The sequence below is a fragment of the Heterodontus francisci genome, chromosome 11 (assembly GCF_036365525.1).
Source record: "Heterodontus francisci isolate sHetFra1 chromosome 11, sHetFra1.hap1, whole genome shotgun sequence".
NCBI lineage: Eukaryota > Metazoa > Chordata > Chondrichthyes > Heterodontiformes > Heterodontidae > Heterodontus > Heterodontus francisci.
Genome location: NC_090381.1, coordinates 105,267,992 through 105,288,278, shown reverse-complemented (window position 1 = coordinate 105,288,278; position 20,287 = coordinate 105,267,992). Strand labels below are relative to the sequence as shown.

Below are 20,287 nucleotides of genomic sequence, written 5' to 3'. Positions count from 1 at the left end.
GCATTTAATTGAGACACAGGTGGATGCAAATGGTAACTTGACATTATTTGAGGAAGAGCAGGGAATCTCTCCCTGGTGTCCTGGCCAACATGTGTCTTTTAAGCAAGACCTAAAACAAATCATTTCATTGCTGCTTATAGAAGCTTGCGGTGCATAAAATGTTGTCATTTACTCTGGTTGGGCCCCAACAGGAGTATTGCGTCCAGTTCTGGTCACCACACTTTAGGAAGGATGTGAGGGTCCCTGAGAGGGTGCAGAAGAGAATTGATTCAGGGATGAGGGTTTTAGTTACAAGGCTAGGTTGATAAAGCGGCGATTGTTCTCCTTGGAGCAAAGGAGATTGAGGGGAGATTTGCTAGAAGTGTACAAGGTTATGACAGGCTTAGATAAGTTAGTCAAGGAAAAACTGTTCCCAATAGCTGATGGTGCAAGGAGTAGGGGACACAGATTGAAGGTTTTGGGCAAGAAATGCAGGGGGAATGTGAGGAAGAACTTTTTATGGAGCGAGTGGTAATGAACTCTCTGCCCATGAGGGTGGTGGAAGCAGAGACAATCAATGATTTCAAAAGGAAATTGGATGGGCACTTGAAGGAAATAAGCCTGCAGGGCTACAGGGATCGAGCGGGGAGTGGGAGCGACTGGATTGCTCTGCGGAGAGTCGGCATGGACTCGATGGGCCAAATGGCTTCCTTCTGTGCTGTAAATGACTCTATGTTTCCTACATTGTCATAGTGTCTACACTTTAGAAGTGTTTAATTATTTGCAAAGTGCTTTGGGATGCCTTGGGATCACGAAAGGCGCAAAATAAATGCAGGTCTTTTTATTTGTTACCCATTAACATACAGAGTAATGTAACGGCTGGAGGCTTGGTTTACAACCAGAAAGAATGAGTAAATTAATTCTAGTCCACAATGGAAAATCAAATTGATGAAACACAGCGGATAACCTGGCAGATGAGACGTGGAGCAAACTAGAGGGGAAGATATTCTCATCCCATAACTACTCTGAAGTAACATTAGGTCCAGCATGGAAAGTTTGAAATTTTTCCTTCTGCTCTCAAGTATGTGACATTACTTCCCACAGGAGAGAGTTCCTGATTTCCACCACCCCTTTTGTCAAGAAATGGTTCATGATATCATCCCTGATTGGCCCAGCTCTAATTTTAAGGTTATGTCCCTTTATTTTGGACTACTTCCACCAGAGGAAATAGTTTCTCTCTATCTACCCTATCAACTCCTTTAGATTAGAGATACAGCACTGAAACAGGCCCTTCGGCCCACCGAGTCTGTGCCGACCATCAACCACCCATTTATACTAATCCTACACTAATCCCATATTCCTACCAAACATCCCCACCTGTCCCTATATTTCCCTACCACCTACCTATACTAGTGACAATTTATAATGGCCAATTTACCTATCAACCTGCAAGTCTTTTGGCTTGTGGGAGGAAACCGGAGCACCCGGAGAAAACCCACGCAGACACAGGGAGAACTTGCAAACTCCACACAGGCAGTACCCAGAATCGAACCCGGGTCCCTGGAGCTGTGAGGCTGCGGTGCTAACCAATGCGCCACTGTGCCGCCCAATTAATTGCCTTAAACATCTCAATCGGATCACCCCTTAATCTTCTATACTTAAGGAAATAAAAACCTGGTCTATGCAACCTGGCCTCCTAATTTAACGGAAAATTTATCCTACAATCTCACTGGGAATTGAGCAAATGGTTTGTGTTTTCTGATGTCGCAAAGTTCCTTTTCAAACACATTAACCCCCATTGGCCTCATCTTTATGATTGAACTCTCCTCTCTTTGTGTTGTAACCGAGTCATCCTCTATTAGCATCCAAGGATAACGTTACAATTAACTTGACTTGAGTTTACGAAATCCCCTTGCTTGGCAGCGTGAAATGAATGCTGCTTTCGTTTTTGCTCAGCCTGTTTTACGGTTGTGTAAATCAGCGATTGGAGAAGAGGAAGGGCTCCTCAAAATTCTAAAGTAATGCTTGAAATTGCCTTGCAAAACTCTGCTGTTAATAGATATCTCTGCGCTGCTCCAATTCTGGCCTCTTGTTTATCCCAACTTCAATTGCTTCACCATTGGTGGCTGTGCCTTCAGCTGTCCAGACCTTAAGTGCTGGAATTCCTTTCCTAAACCTCTCTACCGCTCTCTCCTCCTTTCAGATGCTCCATAAAACCTACCTCTTTGAACAAGCTTTTGTCCCCTTGTCCTACACCTCTTTATGTGTCTCGGTGTTAAATTTTAATTGATTATGCTCCTGTGAAGCGTGAAAGGCACGATAAAAATGTAAGATCTTTTTCAAAAGTCAATAAGCAAGAATCATCCCTAATTCTGATAAAGCCAACTCCAAATTGTGGCAATTTTTGACTTCCATTTTTGACGTCCCATTCAGGAGAGCACACATCAGGAAATACAGTCTGTCTTTCTATGAAGATGGGCGCAAAATTATCTGCTGGCATGTAGAATATTCTGTTGGCCAGTGTCCCTTCTTCCACTCTCCATAAATTTGAGCTCATCCAAAATTCTGCTGCACATATCACAACAAATACCATTCACCCATTACTACTGTGCTTGCTGATCTACATTATTTCAATTCCCTCAGTACTACAACTGAGGTGTCAGCCTGCATTACATGGTCAAGTCTCAGCAGTGAGGCTTGAACCTATGACTTCCCTGATTCAAAAAGCAAGAGTGCTACTAACTGAGCCATTCTTCACCTGTGACTCTAGATACTCCTGACCTCAGATTTTTTTTTTCATGGGATGTGGGTGTTTCTGGCAAGGCCAGCATTTGTTGCCCATCCCTAGTTGCCCTTGACAACTGAGTTGCTCGCTAGACAGAGGGCAGTTAAGAGCTAACCACATTGTTGTGGGTCTGGAGTCACATGTAGGCCAGATCAGGTAAGGACAGCAGGTTTCCTTCCCTAAAGGACATTAGTGAACCAGATAGGTTTTTATGACAATCGACAATGGTTTCATGGTCACCATTACTAAGATTGGCTTTCAATTCCAGATGTATTAATTCAGATTAAATTCCACCAACTGCCATGGTGGGATTTGAACCTGTGTCCCCAGAGCATTATCTTGGGCCTCTGGAGTCACTACGTGCTGAGGTTCTATCTGCCCCCGGTGTTGCGAAGGATGGGCCTGGTCACATTGCCGCGGAACGCTCCATGCAGTTGGGCGGTGCCGTACCACCTATCCTTCGTGGAACAGTTTCTGCGGGAAAACACCTTTGACCACCGGTCCATCAGGCAGTGGTCTGCACGGAATGTCCTCAAGGCCCTACGGGAAAAGGAAACGGTGGATCCTGTCGGATGGTTCCCCGAGCAGACCGTCAAAGTCATTTGGCGGAATGCCTCATCACCAGAACTTTCAAACAAGCACCAAGACGTAGCTTGGCTGGTGGTGAGAAGGGCCCTCCCCGTCAGATCCTTCATGCACACCCGAAGTCTCGCCCCCTCCGCACAGTGCCCCCGCGTTGGCTGTGGTGGGGAAGAGACGGTCGCCCACCTCCTCCTGGAATGTGCCTTTGCAAAGCAGGTGTGGAAAGAGATGCAGTGGTTTTTGTCAAGGTTCATCCCAAGCAGCTCTGTAACACAGGAGTCTGTGCTCTACGGGCTGTTCCCAGGGACGCACACCGAGACAGACATCAACTGCTGCTGGAGGACTATCAATTCGGTGAAAGACGCCCTTTGGTCTGCTCGAAACTTGCTGGTCTTCCAGCGCAAAGAGTTGTCCACCACCGAATGTTGCAGACTGGCACATTCCAAGGTCCAGGACTACGTGCTGAGGGACGCACTAAAGCTTGGGGCAGCCGCAGCAAAGGCTCAATGGGGAAAGAGCACAGTGTAAGGTTCCCCCACCAAGCTTGACTGAGGGGCTGGATCCATGGGAAACCCCTCGAACTGTATCGTTAATATTCTCAATTGCTGTAAATGTAAAACTGTAATTGACATGACAATTGTGAAACGGAAGGGTTGGGAAGAAACTCATGACAGTATTGAAGGAAACTGATCTCCCTTGCAATGTTTGTATTTTTTGGTGCTGTTTGGAAACTGTTTGGCAATATAATTTTTACAGATTTTTATGAATAAAGTATATTTTGGAAATAAAAAAAAATCTTGGGCCTCTGGATTGCTAATCCAGTGACATTACCACTACGCCACTGCCTCCCATTGCATTGCATATTTGCCTGATTCTGTCCTCACACAATGGCCGGAAATTTTTTCAGAACTGTCAATGTCTACATGTGCACTCTTTACAGTAGGTGATCACTGGATAATCATGAATTTTTGTCAATCCCTAACCGAGGAATTTGAAGACAATTGTGGAAACCTAAATGCTAACTCAGCACATCCCGTGGATCAAACCTGGACCCTTCTGGTTCTGCCATTTTAAATGAGAGCAGAATGCACCTGCCCACCTACAGTTTTTCAGTATTTCACAGGCAAATTCCACCCTATCACATGCACCTCAACTTTACCCAGGAGGAATATCCAGCATGGGGAGAGAGGCTTTTTGGCTGACAGTGAAGAACCATCCAATCAACGAATCTATGAATCTGTTCACTTTCCGATTGGCAAGGGATGGATGTAATATATAACCAATGACAAGGGTGGGGGAGGTGGGGTGGTTGGAGGCAGGGCGTCATCTGATGAAACTTCCAGGAATATGTCCAATCAGAGTTGGCAACCCAAACCTCATGTTTTATAGTTTGCATTTTGTAAGAGCTTATTGGTTGAAATTGTTCAGTGGGACACCGGTACTGAAAATGTTAATAAAATCCCTTTTGCTCGATCCTTAAAAGAACTCTTTGAAATAGATTAGTCTCTTCTTAAACAGAGTCATTTCATGGAAGTGGAAGAACATAATTATTCGTAAAACAGAAGGAAAATACTGCAGATGCTGGAAATCTGAAGTAAAAACAGAAACTGCTGCAAATACTCAGCAGAGATCTGCAGAGAGAGAGAGAGAGAGAGACAGAGTTAATGTTTCAGGTTAATGACTTTTCATTAGAACTGGAAGATGTTAAGAGGTTCACGGTTTTTAAGCAAATGCAGAGACAATGGAAAACGGCATAGGTAGCAGGGGCGGGGGGAGGGGGGTGGCACAGTGGGGTGTTGGTGCCGGGCAATTGAGGGGTGTGGGGTTCTTACTTAAATGTTGTTCATCTCCAATATCTTCCAATTCCAATGAAAAGGTCATCAACCTGAAATGCTAACTCTGTTTTTCTCTCTCCACAGATATTTATTACCAATATTGCCAACAGGGCAATTTCAACACATAACCGATTGCAAGCATAAACAGCGTATTTTTCAGATGTACTACTCGAGTTTCATTAAATTAACCCGTCTGGCAACAAATGGTGAGAGCAGGGGAAGGGACCAGAGGCTTTTCTCAATAGTCTGGCACAGAACATGCCCACCCCCTTTTAATGAATCGTGAGACGAAGGCCAGAATTTTACAGGGAGCAAGCAAGTCCGGCTGTCGGGACCGAAAGTGGATGGCGTGGCCGCGCAGGCGGGGGCAGAGTTATGATCGTGATATTCTCAGGGCCAGCCAGTTAACGGCTGGTGCATGAGGAAGGCGGCCAGTTAGGTATGGTGGGCGGGAGGGAGGTTCCTGCTCCTGAAACGCTGGTGCTATCTTTGAAAAGCAGCCAGTAGCAGCCAGCAGAATGTGTTGATGCAGCAGCCCAGAGGGAGTAGTGACAGAACCCTGGCAACGGCACTAAATGGCTGAAGGCAGATCAAGGATCGCTCCACGATTCAATGATGCCTTCCTGGAGGTACTCTTCCAGGCTGTAAGGCCACAGAGAAAGGTGCTGTTCCCTAGGGATGGTGGGGATCAGCTCACAAAACCAAGTAGGCCTGGATGGAGATTGCAGAGGAGGTCAGCAAACATGGGGTTGTCCCTGGTACCTGGTTGCATTTCCAAAAGAGGGTCAATGACCTGATGTGTTCTGGCGAAGTGAGTGCAGTGCATAACATTAAGCTTGCAGCCTTAAATATGATTGAAGATGGATATGAGATTGGAGAAGGAGATACCCAGGCATCAGCATTGATTGTCAGATGCATGTTAGCCTCCCTGCCCATAGTGGTCAGACAGAGGAGACTCCTGCACAGCCAATGGCGAGTGGCCGCATGCAGGAAGAATGTCTCTGGTACCATGATGGACAGTTAGGCTGCCACCAACATAGGCATCACGTATCTCTTTGATATGTGAATAATGGGAATTTATGTGCTTGCAGGAGAAAAGAGCTCATAATGCTTGGGAAAGATCAAGAACTGGAGGCCCTACATATCCATCCCCACAGTTATGGAGGAAGAGGTGTTGGAGCTGGGAGGAATGAACACAGGCAAGGAAATCTTGGTTGGTGAGATGGGTGTAGAGCCCCGAGAGAGTGAGTGCCCCTGTGTGCACCACCATTCACATAGAGCTCCAGACGATGGGTAGTTAGAATGGCATGTCGGAAAGTACATTGCCCTCTCATCAGTCTTATCTCTCTTGCAGATCATGGACAACAGCTGCCAGCTGTCGAGACTGAAGGACAGCCCTCCATCTCCTCAGAGGTGGAGGAGACCTCAGAGCGTGCACTGTTACATCATTCCCTCACCTCCTCCACCAGCGCAGATACTCTCACGTCGGTGGGTAGTCGCACATGGCTAGTAACGGAGTCACAGTCTGGTGAATACAGCACAGATAAGCCTGAGCAGCTGACGGAGACAGTTACAGTCGAGGCCACACACATACCCAGAGGACTGTGGGAGGGCCCAGACATGCTCAACCTCAGGCTGATGATATGCCTCTGGAGTCATCCACAAGGCAGCAGATGCTGGAGCTTGCAGCATGAGGTGTGCGAACAATTGGTGGAACTTCCTGAGGGAAATGTGCACCAATGCATGGCAGAGACAGAGGCATATCCTGCACTTGTGCTGGAGGCCTTCAATATGCCAGGGCCCTCAAGGCCACAGGCAACTAGAGGTCGACTGCCAAGGTCATTGAAAGTAATGGAGCAGAAAGGTCAGCAACCTGCCTGCACCTCAGCTGACTGCTCGGGGGAGGACCATGTAGGAACACCCACAAGCGCATGAAAAAGTCCACCTAGTTGAGGTCTGATTTCATGGGATATATTTTGATATTAGATGTCAATCTGATGTGTATACGTCTGAAATGAATTCTGAGATGTTGTACCAGTAAATGAATCCTTTAATTTTTTTAAACACTACTGGGCCATTAACGGTTCCCTGGCTCCCATAAAGAGTGTAATGGGAAGGAGCACATCAGATAAAGTCAATGCATTTCTCATGCCGTTGCCTCATGTGAAGGGTCCAGGGAAATGGGAAGGGCATTCAAGGATGCGGCATCAGAGATGTAGAAGGTGATGGATATGTTGGATTGACTGGGTTTGTAAGTGATGCTCATGTGAAACGTGCCTGTATTAGCGAATTGCGAGCCTCCCTTGCGCATATCTCATGGCGCCTTGCCTGCGCTCTATTGGGGTCTTCATCCTGTTGAGCCTGGTTACCATCCCCCTCCATGTCCTCATCCTCAGAGGAGGCATCATACTCCAGGATGTCCTCATTTTTCAAAGCTTCTCCCCTCTCGAGTGCCAGGTTGTACAGAGAACAGCAAACCACCACGATATGCGAGACCCTTGCTGGGGTATACTGAAGGTCTTCACCAGATCTATCCAGGCATCGGAATCGCATCTTCAGGAGGCTTATGGGCTGCTTAATGGTTGCTCGCTGTGCCGTGGCAGCTGTTGTATCTCTCCTCTGCATCTGTGCTTAGGTTCCTCACAGACGTGCCTTAGTATGAAGGTGTCATGACATCTTCCATGGAACCTTGCAAAGCCCTGAAGGAACTGTTTGCGTTGATCACAGACCAGTTGTACATTGTGTGAGTGGAAGCCTTTCCTGTTGATGAAGGCTGCTGCCTGGTCTGTGGCAGCCTTGATGGCCATAAGCTTGTAGCCGATGACACCCTGCACCAAGTGAATCCAGTGGTGGCCCTAAATCCTATAGCCCTCTCAGCCTGAATGTCTGGATCAGTGTGAAAGCGTACGTATTGGCTGGCTGTTTGAACATAGAATTGGTCACTATCTAGATGCAGTGATGAGCCACAGACTAGGAGATCCCTGGAATGATCTTGAGGTATAGAAATTCAGGGCCACTGCAACCTTCAACATGACAGACGTTGGGTGCCCATTCCATCCCATAGGGCTCAGCTCACCCTCCATCGTGACACACAGCTCAGTGACCGCCTCCCTGGAGAGGCGCAGTCTTTGGTGACACCACTGTTGACATTTACAGGAAGTTTAGCACCCGACAGTAGATCCTCTCTGGTGGGAATTGTCGTCTGTGTGCAAGAGGCTGGTTCCGTGCCCCTCTGTGCCCTCCTCCTTCTCCCTGCCCCCTTCCAACCTCATGATCCTGGTGCCCCTCTGGGGGGATGCTCCCCCGCTGCCTGCGGCTGCAGCTGTTTCCCTCTCTGATGCTCCTCCTCACTGACGGTCTGAGGAATGAAGCCCATGGCAAATAGCTGCACTCAGTTCTCTGGGGCTCCCCTCCCCCCATCGCCCCACCCCGCCTTGCTCTATACATACAAGTGTTAAGTCAGAGAGGACACTCAAGCACAGTGTTAGGCAAGTTTGTCTTTGCTGCCAATTGCTACTGCCATTGCCCACTCAGTTTCACCTTCTCTACCAAGCCACGCTAACTTTCGCAATGGCTGCCGACTGCAACAAACGCTGACCTCCCACTAAACCTTCTTCTCGGAACAGCTGGCAAGGCTCTGAAGCTTTGTTATTCCCGTGCGCCCCTCGTAAAATTGGAAAAAGCTGGTAAAATGAGTTAATTGCCTGTTTAACAGGGTTTATTACCTTCCCGTCTCGTTCTAGCGCGATCTCCTCCCGCCTTTGCTAATATCCAGTCACGACATAAAGACATCGGGCTTCCCTCCCACTGTCTTTTACCGTCATTTTGCCACCCTTTTTGCCTCCCAGCCCAACTCCAATGGACTGGCAAAATTCATCCCAAAATGTCTGAAAGCCTCAGGGCTTTGAGATCATTAAGGCTCGAGACGATCCCTTCATAGAGCAGCAAGCTCCAACAGTTTCAGTGCTGTGAACAGTTTAGTCCCATGACTGACCTATTAAAATAGTCTAGGCCTGTAATTCTGAGCTGACATGTGACACATGGCAATCAGCTCCCTCAAACAACCACTGAGACAGTTTGATGGTAGCCTTGCCAGTTAATACTGAAAATAGAGCTTGACAAACCATTATACATTATTTTGACACCTGCACTAATGTGAAACAGGGCAAATCAGCTTCAAAAAATGAATTAAAACTGTCTTCATTTCACAACCTTCCAGACTCAACATCGAGTTCAACTATTTTGGATCCGAACCACTGCTCCCACTTTTTCAGACAGCAGGTGCTGGCGTTGGTTCTCCTATTCCCATTTACACCTCCCATTATCACTCCTTTTGGCCTTGCACCATTATCCCTTCCATCATTCTTCATCCCTTCCTTCTGCCTTCCACCCTCTCACAGACCTTCCCTTTTGTTCTTTCCCCTGCTTTCTCTGTCCTTGCCTTTGCTTAAAAGCTGTTACATCTCTAACTTTTTCCAGCTCTGATGGAAAGTCATTGATCTGAAACGCAACTCTGTTTCTCAAACCACAGATGCTGCCAGACCTGCTGAGTATTTCCAGCATTTTGTGTTTTTATTAAAACTAACAGCATCTGTTTATGCTGGAACATTGCACACAAGTGTAACAAGCACTCCAATAAGTTACACAAATGAAGGACAAGTTTAAAAGCACATGTTCCTTAGTCATTTCAGGAGCTTTTAAATTGAATGACTACTTTCTACTCAGATGATTGTGGGTTCAAACCCCACTCCAAGGCCAGAGCACAGAATTTCAACTGACACTCTAATGCCATACTGAAGGAATCTGTCGGATGAAATGTTAAACTGAGACCCCGTCATCCTCCCAGGAAAGGATCCCAATCCGCCATTTCAAAAAAAGAGCAGTGGAGTTCTCCTGGCCAATATTTACGCCTCAAATTAAATTTACTAATAGTAAATGAACTGATCATTAACAAATTGCTGTGTGTGGGAACTTGCTGTGTGCAAATTGGCTGTTATGTTTTGTACAGTACAACAATGACTACACTTCAAAAGTACTTCATTGGCTGTAAAACACTTTGGGACATCCTGTGGTAGTGAATGGCGCTACATAAATGCAAGTCTTTTTTTTCTTTATATGAATGCATCAGTATGTGTGGATTGTTTATACCAAAGAGAGCACAATGAATTCTATGGTCGTGAAATTGGACCGTGATTGAAAACGGGTGTGGATGTTGCAATGTGTAATTAACCCCTCCTGTTGTTTCTGCTGTAGGCAGCACACATATTTTGTGCTGCCTGCTAATTTTCATGATAACTGCATGCAGTCAGCACTAAATGTGCTGTTTCTTGGATTCATGCCTCAGCAGGGGGCCCAAGTTTGTGTGACACTAGCATCACTTAAAGCTATCCTGCACTACCTAAAGCCAGCCTACATCTATTAAAGGGGAGGCGTATTCTGGCTGGAGCACATGCTGAAACTGGTTGCAGAAGAGTATGTGAGCAAGAAGAACATTGAATTATGGCACAACAGGAGAGAAAGCATACTCCAAGGTTCCATCACTGAGCTGGAGGTCTTGGTGGAGGAGGTGGACAGGAGGAGAGAGGTCCTCTATCCACAAAGGGCCACGATGTCCTTCAGTCAAACTGTGTGAAGACAGTGGGAGCAGATAGCTGTGGTGACCATTGCCAGGAGTCTTGGGTGCAGTGCCTCAAGAAGTTCAATAACCTCGCATGAGTGGTCAAGGTCAGTGAACATAACTTCAAATGCCATATTCCACGAACTGCACGACCAGCCTCACACACCGCTTAATGCATTACATCATCATCACTCACCTGTCAACAACCTCTATCAATCACGACTCAACCATAACAGTCATATGCTTCACCTCACCCTCACACACTTAGCACTGGTGAAAGCCTCACAACTCCATCTCACAGCTTGCACACATTGCCAGCTATTCAACCATGACAGCCACATCACCCGGACACATTGCACGACACTCGCTAACATGCCTCCCTCTCGCCTGTAAGACAAAGTGGCACACAACCGGAGGCAGCAGTACGTAACCGACAGGGGATGGGCACGGTTGAATGTCCTAACCCCGATGGAGGAGATCGTGGTTGCCATCATTGGTGTGGCCATCGCTGAGGCTGTGGCCAGCAGCAGGGCTGCAACAGTTAAAGTCATACCTAATCCTCTGCCTTTCATCCGATTTCCTCCTCACCCCATAATTTCTTAAGGTTTACAAGCTGCAGATGGTGTAAGCATACATCGCCTGCTTTCCTGCCCCCTCCCCTACTACAATCCTACACATGCCTTCCTCCTTTAAGATACCTAAGAACTGCAACCTGGCCAAGGAATGGTGGTGGAGGAAGCACTGGAACAGCAAGAAGTCAGTGAAGAAGAAGGAACACCATCACTCAGTCTCAGAGGCACAACCACCAGCTCAGATACTGGCATTGCACCTACTTTAGAGGAGAGCTTAGAGTCAAGACCTGCATGTGGTGAGGCACAAGTGGCCTGCAGGCAGGGCAGGCGACAAGGGCAGAGCAGCTTGTTGGTGGGTGAGGTCTCACACTTCTGCTGCAGAGGACTCAGATAAGGACTTTGACGGGGTGGTGTACAGATGGGAATGCACAATGAAATGCCACAAGGCCGGAGGTCAATGTTTAGGAGCAGGTTCAGCTGTGCGAGGTGATGAGATGGTGTTAGCCTGAAGTGTTGAGCTCCAAACTGGCAATGCTAGCATCAAATTAGCATTACACAAATTAGCTCCATGTGCGCATGCGAACACCCTCACCAAAATAGCATTCAGTATGGATGCCGGAGATGCCATTTTGGAGGCAAAATGGCAGAGGCAGTGCCCAAAAATGGAGCGCTGCGGAGCTAAATTTCACAGCCTACAGGTCTAAAACAATAAAGGTCTACAAAAACATGGAACAACGGCATTATAGTGTATGAATGATGCTGCATTAACCAGAGACTAAACAGAAGGAACAAAGAGTTGAGTTTTCCTGGTGGGTCGCAATCCTCAATGTTGGCCTCAATGCTGGGTCGGGAACCCAGAAGCAGCCCTGCCATGACATCAGACACCATCTCCCATGAGGCAGCCAATTAAGAGGCTGCCTCCAGGAGCCCCGTTCAATTAGGGACAGCGACCGGGCTCCAAGATCGGGAGGTCCAGTTAGCGGGGCCCGTGGGTGTGGCCGCTAGTGGGGTACATCTGAGGCGTTGGCAGCATGAGCAGCTGCAGCGTCATGGCAGCACCTTCAGTCGGAGGGCAGCGGCTGCCACTGCAGCAAGAGCTACATTAGTAGAGATATCAGTGTCCATGAACTGGCTGCAATGACATGCCTATTGCCTGGGGAGACCTGAGCACTGCGATTTACTGCTGGCAAATTAATAAAAGTCTGCACATGGCTCACGGCTCAGACCACCCACTGTGAAGCCACCTTTGCTGTATTGCCGGACTCCAGACACAGCAAGGGCCCAATGAGGTGTCAGGAAAATTTCAATCCATTGCCAGGATAGGGACTGCTTTCCCTATTAAATACCCTAATTGGCTATCCACCGCTGTAGAAACACACACAAAGGCGGGAATGTGATTGTGGAGCCGGCCCACGGGATTACATTGAAATTTGCGTGGATCCCGCCCCCCTCCCCTCCAGAAGCTGCCTCCTCCGGGCTGGGAAAATTTAGCCCAAATGGCCTGTGAATGAAATCTAATGGGTCACATTTATATATTGTAAATCCTCTTGTTAGAAAATGATCATCACCATTTGTATCTGCTAAATGAAGGCCCAATTCCGCTTTCAGTGCAAAAGCGTCATGTGCAAGTGAAGTAATGACATTATTACAGAGTTGGGACGTTATTACACCACCCGTGGTGTCAACATATCATAGTGTCTTTTTCAAAGAATATTTTGTAAATGGCAGCAGAGCACTCTGTAGCAGCAGAATTCGCAGCCAGGAATGGGGAAGTAGAAAAGCAGAAACAACATTTCCAAATGGTGAAAAAATGTGTGTTTGAGGTAACTTGGACTAGCTCCAATGAAATCATATTCCCCTTCTTGTTTTGCTTCTTGTAGAGTTGGGGTGAGGGTTCAAAAGTTAAAAAGAAACAAAGAGTTACTATAAAACTTGTAGATGTTAATGAAGTCAGCATTTATTTAAGGCCTGGATTGCCAGCCAAAAATCTCACATGCTTTAATAAACCAGAGCTAATTCAAAATGGTCGAAGACTGATTGTTCAGTGTAACAAAACCCTCACAAGGCAGCATTAGCAAAAAGATTGGGTGGCAGCTGCAGCATTCTGCCACTTTGGATTGTGCTGTCACTCCTGTTCTTGCAAAAATATATTTCTCTCTATAAACACGATCGCAACCATCTTTTAAAGGGACACTGTCACCTCACAGAACTATGTGGAAACTTTTATTAATTAAAATGGAACTTTTAAAAAATTTATTCAAGGGATGTGTGAAGTGATCTACGACTTTAACCCCTTATAGGTTCTAAACCAAATCAGGAGTACATCCCTATAAATCTCCTTTAATCAAGTTCAAACCAGAAACATTCTCATTTGGGTCCAAAGAATTGTACTAGCTTTCCCTCAAAGTAAGAAAACCAACAGAGAATATTACCATCTTTTGGATAGCCTATTTTTAATATTTATGGCTAAGTCATAAATATCCCAAATAGTATAAGGGTCTGGGAAACTCTCTTCAATACATATCTCTCCACTTAAAGAGACACAGAGAGGGGGGTTCTTGTAGTTGTATACAGAATACTACATGAGATGATTTATTAACTTTTATATATTTATTAAAGAATTGAACATGTAATAAACTTCTTAAGTGGATAGGTATATCACAATATCAAATATTACTGAGAGATTTAACACATATTCTTATTTATAACATAGAATCCAAAAGTTTAGTCTTGCTAATGTTACAGCAAAATTATCTTAGAATATCCATCAAAATTTAAAGTAAACTTGTACCTTAAATCCCCTGAGTAAGGCATGGGATGAGAAGTGTTGTTTGAGGATACAACACCTCTAAACTTTGCTTTCAAAACCTCTCATTGTTATACTATTTCTAAGGTGTCATCTGGCATCCAGCATTTATGTGACCTTCCTGTGTTCCTTTCAAATCCATATTTGATAGTACCATGAACTAATTCTCCATTTAATGTTTTACTGGAAATCGCCTGTTTTCTGAAGTTGTAAGCCTTTATCTGGTCAAAATGTTTATAATTGTGTTTACTTCACCTCTTATTCCTGTAAGTCCATTTTCTATAATTGTCTTTTTTATGGTACCATAAAGCAACCTCTGGAGCTGCTTTGTCTGCATCAACAACCCCATAAACTAATTAAGTTTATTGCTACCTCTTACTGAGGTCACACAGGATATTTCAATGGGTGGCACAGTGGCGCAGTGGTTAGCACCGCAGCCTCACAGCTCCAGGGACCCGGGTTCGATTCTGGGTACTGCCTGCGTGGAGTTTACAAGTTCTCCCTGTGACCGCGTGAGTTTTCGCCGGGTGCTCCGGTTTCCTCCCACAGCCAAAGACTTGCAGGTTGATAGGTAAATTGGCCATTGTAAATTGCCCCTAGTGTAGGTAGGTGGTAGGGAATATGGGATTACTGTAGGGTTAATATAAATGGGTGGTTGTTGGTCGGCACAGACATGGTGGGCCGAAGGGCCTGATTCAGTGCTGTATCTCTAAATAAAAAAATTTAAAAGATGTGTTTACCTTCCAATTCCCTGGCAACAGTAATTCTATTCTAACAGGGACCTTGAAATATTTAACTCTACTTTCTTAAAGGGGAATTTCAGTGAGGTCTGAAAACTGACCACTTATTCAATCTTTAATTCTAAAAGGTACAATAAACTAACTATTTCCAAATTCTACTTAATTAAGCCTATTATACCTATATTCCATCACATGTGGACGTCACTTGCAAGGCCAGAATTTATTGTCCATCCCTAATTGCCCTTGAGAAACTGAATGGCTTGCTAGGCCATTTCAGAGCACATTTAAGAGTCAACCACATTGCTGTAGGTCTGGCATCACATATAGGCTAGACCAGGTAAGGACTGCAGATTTCCTTCCCTAAAGGACATTAATGAACCAGATGAGTTTTTACAACAATCGACAATGGTTTCATGGTCACCTTTAGAATAGCTTTTTAATTCCAGATTTTTAAAAAAATTAATTGAATTCAAATTTCACCATCTACCATGGTGGGATTCAAACCCATGTCCTTAGGGTTCTAGATTACTAGCCCAGTGACATTACCACCTCATTCAATTACATCATTCACCTCATTGAAACACCTGCATTTCACAACGAATTCACTGTGACCTATGACTCTTGTGGGGGCATTCCCCCTAAAATGGCAGTGAGCTTTCCCCACCGTCAACACTTGCAGGCCATATTTAGCTTCGAGCCTGGACAAAAAGGTCGAGCGGAGACAACAAACCCTCCGCCAGATCATTCCGAAGAGCCTAAGTAATTTGTGAACATCACAGGTAAATAAACACAGGTAGAGTATAACCTGTCAAATGGTTGGTAGACTGTGCCCATTAAAAAAGCTTTCTTTAAATTATTAATGTGACAATGAGTGTTAGCGCAATTACATGAATCAGTGTATTGTTTGAGTCAAAACAATTCCTCCCATTAAATTGAAAAATAATGCTGCCATCTTCCAGTAAGTGATAAAACTTTACAAAAAGGTAAGGAAAAGGCTGACTTATATAACTTAACTCTTACCTGCTTTGTCTTTTCCTGATGTTGGCTCCTCTTAGCTTAAAACAGGGAGCAGCACTGTAGACTTTCAGGCCTGTGATTGTTGGTTGTTCTCTAGACTGATGACTTCCTTTGGAGTGCAAGGATGAAAATGGCTTGGCTGAAAGGGGAAGAAGTGAAAGACCTAAGTTAACTGCTCTTCAAACCCTATGGGTCTTCATGCAACAAATTAACCATTCAGAAAACCTTTGCCGGCTGCCATGACAACCAGGCAGTTTCGAATGTATCTTTTATTTTTACTGCCTGAGTTTTGTTTCACTTTGGCAACATATAAGATTTCGGGTGGTCATAAAACCTACCTACCCCGAGCAGTGCCAATGGTTATGTGGCACAGAAACAATTGGAAACCCAATGGATTTTCATCAAAACTTCTAACTTTTGGACTTTTATTTTTTAAATCAACTTTAACATACCGCACCAATTCAACCAATCACGAGGCACATTGAATGTGACCTTATTGCTAATCTGATCGCTGCATCTGGTCTTGCAAGAAAAAAAAAACTGACAGTTCTTCTTGGAATATGGGCGGTGGTTTCTACCCACAGTCTCCCAAGCTGTTTCCTTTGTCAAGCTGCTCGGTATGTTGCTCTGAGATAAGGCCGTGCAAATAAAAAACGGATGCATTGCTTATCTAGCTCCTATCTCTTCATGCAGATACAGCAAATGCACCCCACAAAGCAGGTGTAAAAATACTAACACTCTACTATCAACGTATGGAAGTTAATTTAAAACATTGAGAGTCACAATTTCTTTCTGATACCTTAATGTTGAATAACAAAAACATGCGCACACACACAAATGTAAGCATTGATCACAAGGAACAGATCTGATTGAAAGGATTGGTGAACTACACAATGTGCAAATGGTTTTATGCCACCCTACACGCCAGCTCAGTGGTTATCACTCTCACCTTTGAGTCAGAAGGCTGTGGGTTTAGAGTTCTGCTCCAGAGATTTGAGCAGAAAAATCTAGGCTGACACTCACAGTGCAGTACTAAGGGAGTGCTGAACAGTTGGAGGTACTGTCTTTTGGGTGAGATGTAAAACCGAAGCCCCAACTGCCCTCTCAGATGGATCTAAAAGATCAGAATGGCACTATTTTGAGGATTATGGAAACAGGAATAGGCCATTTAGCCCTTCAAGCCTTTTTCACTATTCAATGAGATCATGGCTGATCTGTGACCTAACTCCAAAAACCCACATTTGCCCCAAATAACTTGATACCTTTGGTTAACAAAGTCTATCAGTCTCAGATATAAAATTACCAATTGCCATTCGCAGGAGAGTTCCAAACTTCTACCAATATTTGCATGTGGAATTGTTTCCTAACTTCACATCTGAAAGATCTGGTTCTAATTTTTAGACTATGCCCCCTCATCTTAGACTCCCCATCCAGCAGAAATAGTTTCTCTCTATCTACCTATCTGCTCCCCATAATATCTTGAAAACTTAACCTTCTAAATTCCAGAGAAAGCAACTTGGCTTGTGTAATCTCTTCTCGTAATTGGAGTGCAGGTATCACACTGGTAAATCTATGCTGCACTCCCTCCAAGGCCAATATATCCTTCTTATGGTGCAGCTCCCAGAACTACTCACAGTGCTCCAAGTGCGGTCTTTGAAGCATGACTTCTTCTATCCCCTTGCATTCTAGTCCTCTAGGTATGAAGGCCAACATTCCATTAGCCTTTTTGATTATTTTCTGTACCTGTACTTGATATGTTAATGGTCTGTGTACCTGGATCCCAAAGTCTCTTTGGACCGACACTGTTTCTGGCTTTACACCATTTAGAAAGTGTCCTGTTCTAGCCTTTTAAGATCCAAAGTGGTGGCACAGTGGCGCAGTGGTTAGCACCACAGCCTCACAACTCCAGCGACCTGGGTTTGGTTCTGGATACTGCCTGTGTGGAGTTTGTAAGTTCTCCCTGTGACTGTGTGGGTATCTGCCGGGTGCTCTGGTTTCCTCCCATAGCCAAAGACTTGCAGGTTGATAGGTAAATTGGCCATTGTAAATTGCTCCTAGTGTAGGTCGATGATAGGAGAATTGAGGGAAGGTGGGGATGTGGTAGGTAATGTAGGATTAATATAAATGGGTTGTTGATGGTCAGCACAGACTTGGTGGGCTGAAGGGCCTGTTTCCAGTGCCGTTTCTCTCTATGACCTCACATTTGCCTACATTGAAATTAATTTGCCACAATTTTGTCCATTTACTTAATCTATCATATCATTTTGTAATGTTACGCTTCCGTCCACAGTCTACAATGCAGTCTATCTTTGTGTCATTGGCAAATTTGGATATGTGGCTTTCTATCTCATCACCTCAGTTGTTAATATATACGGTGAATAGGTGAGGCCCCAACACAGATCCTTGGAGGTCATACCCTGTCAATTAGAGTACCTGCCCATTATCCCTATTCTCTGTCTCCTGCTCAGCCAATTTCCTAACCAGATCCATAATTTGCCTTCACTTCCATGAGCTTCAACTTTAGCTAACAGTCTCTTATAAGGGATTTTATCAAATGCCTTCTGAAAGTCCATATAAATAACATCCATAGACCTTCCCTTGTCCACTAACTTAGTCATCTCTTCAAAAAAATTCAATCAGTTTTTGCAGGCATGAGCTACCCTTTATATGTCAATCAATTATGTAACCCCTCCTCCCATTACACATATACCCAGACTTTGATCTAAGATCATACAGCGACAGGGAATGTCTGGTTACATCAGTGCTACTCTTTTTATTCATTCACAGGCAGTGTGCATCACAAATAAAGCCAGCATTTATTGCCCGTTCTTAATTGCCCTTGAGAAGGTAGTGGAAATACAAGTCTAGCCCGTCAAACTATTTGTGGCCTGCATTCCTTCCATCATTGTCCCTGGGTAAAAGTTGCTTCATCGTCAGCTTGGCGTCCTCTGGGTTGCCAACACTCCAGGACTGTCCTGGAGCCTCCAGGAAAAAGGGTAGTCTCCTAGATCAGTGGTTCTCAGACTGGGGTCCATGAACTCCTGGGGGTTCATAGAAATTTTCCTGGAGGCACCCAAAATTGACGAGCAGTACATGAATGTGCGGTAGCCGGAGAGAGACTTGGTGCAAGCCAGGAGGCAAAAATGGTGTGTGGCTGCCGTATGTGCATTACATAGTGGACTGGCTGTCTCACCTGGGTGGGGGGGGGGAGCACTGAGAGCAACACAAAGATAGATCACCAAATAGACCTGTAGGTACCAACGTGAGCACCAGGTGAGTTCAAGAGAGGGAAGTTTTTTAAATATTTAAGTATTACATACTGTGTAGTGAGAAACAGGCGCACCCATCTCACTGATATCTGTAATTAAATAACTGTCCAAAGCATTAATATGTTCTTTACATGAACAATTTCATATTATGACCATTACATAGTATCATAATTTAGATGGGGGGGGGGGGGAGTCCGTGATTACTAATTATCAAGCAAACCTGCTATGCCAAATGAGGAATTTTAATTCATCTGTTGGAAACTTACATTAAACTTTTATTGGGAAAAAAAGGGTTGCAAACCTACAGTTAACTTTTTAAAAACTGGCAGCCAAGATGGCCACTGCAATTTGCATCTGAAAAAACCTTGCATGTTCCAAGGTATCAAAGAGGGGACATGTCTGATGAGTGTGTACCTAAAACAATTGCTTGCTTTATTGATGGAACTATGAGATTGCTTTCATTAGCAAGACATTCAAAGCCATTCTGGAACATTAACATTGAAAGGGCAAATCACTTCTAGTGTAAACATTTGCGATCCTGAGGCCTGAGAGACTGAAATTCCTCAACTTGAATATCGTTAAAAGGTACCGGAGACTACACTGAGGCAGTCATGTGACTGTCTGTCCATTTCTGTGAATGTTGGGAGTTTCCCTTGGACAAAACAGACAAGCCAGTGACTCAGACTGTGCAGAAGCCCGAAGGGTTGTCTCTCTCTCTCTTTCTCTCCAGAAGGCCTGGTGGGGCATGCAAAACCTAGCTGCTGGTCGCTGGATCCAAGAGAGAGACACTGAGAAGGAAGCCCTCTGCTACAGTCCTACCTCCAAGAAAACCCTGAGACAGGTGGACCAGTTACAGGGTGCACTTCTACCAGCCAAAGACTCCAAGAACACAACTTAATCTGTAAGACAACGGAATCACCCAACCCCACAGACTGCATATTAAGTTGGAGGCAGTACAGAGAAGGTTTACTTGACTAATACCTGGAATGGGCGGGCTGTTTTACGAGGAAAGATTGGACGGGCTAGACTTGCATCCATTGGCATTTAGAAGAGTAAGAAGCGACTTGATTGAAACATATAAGATC

The 20,287-nt window shown here is 45.0% G+C and overlaps 1 protein-coding gene across 18 annotated transcripts in view; it reads right to left on the bottom strand.

Annotated features, from left to right (window-relative positions):
* The window catches only part of mbnl1 (muscleblind-like splicing regulator 1), a 331,023-nt gene extending 314,654 nt beyond the window's left edge, over window positions 1-16,369 (bottom strand). For 5 of the 18 annotated variants that reach the window (XM_068042701.1, XM_068042697.1, XM_068042698.1 and 2 more), the window contains exons 1-2: window positions 16,276-16,366; window positions 15,937-16,072 (exon numbers count right to left, since the gene is read on the bottom strand). The gene's annotated coding sequence lies outside the window, so the exon portion shown is untranslated. Of the gene's footprint in view, window positions 1-15,936; window positions 16,073-16,271 lie in introns of all 18 variants that reach the window. The other 13 variants (XM_068042707.1, XM_068042703.1, XM_068042712.1 and 10 more) reach the window with 6 other exon arrangements.
* Window positions 16,370-20,287: the final 3,918 nt, after the last annotated feature.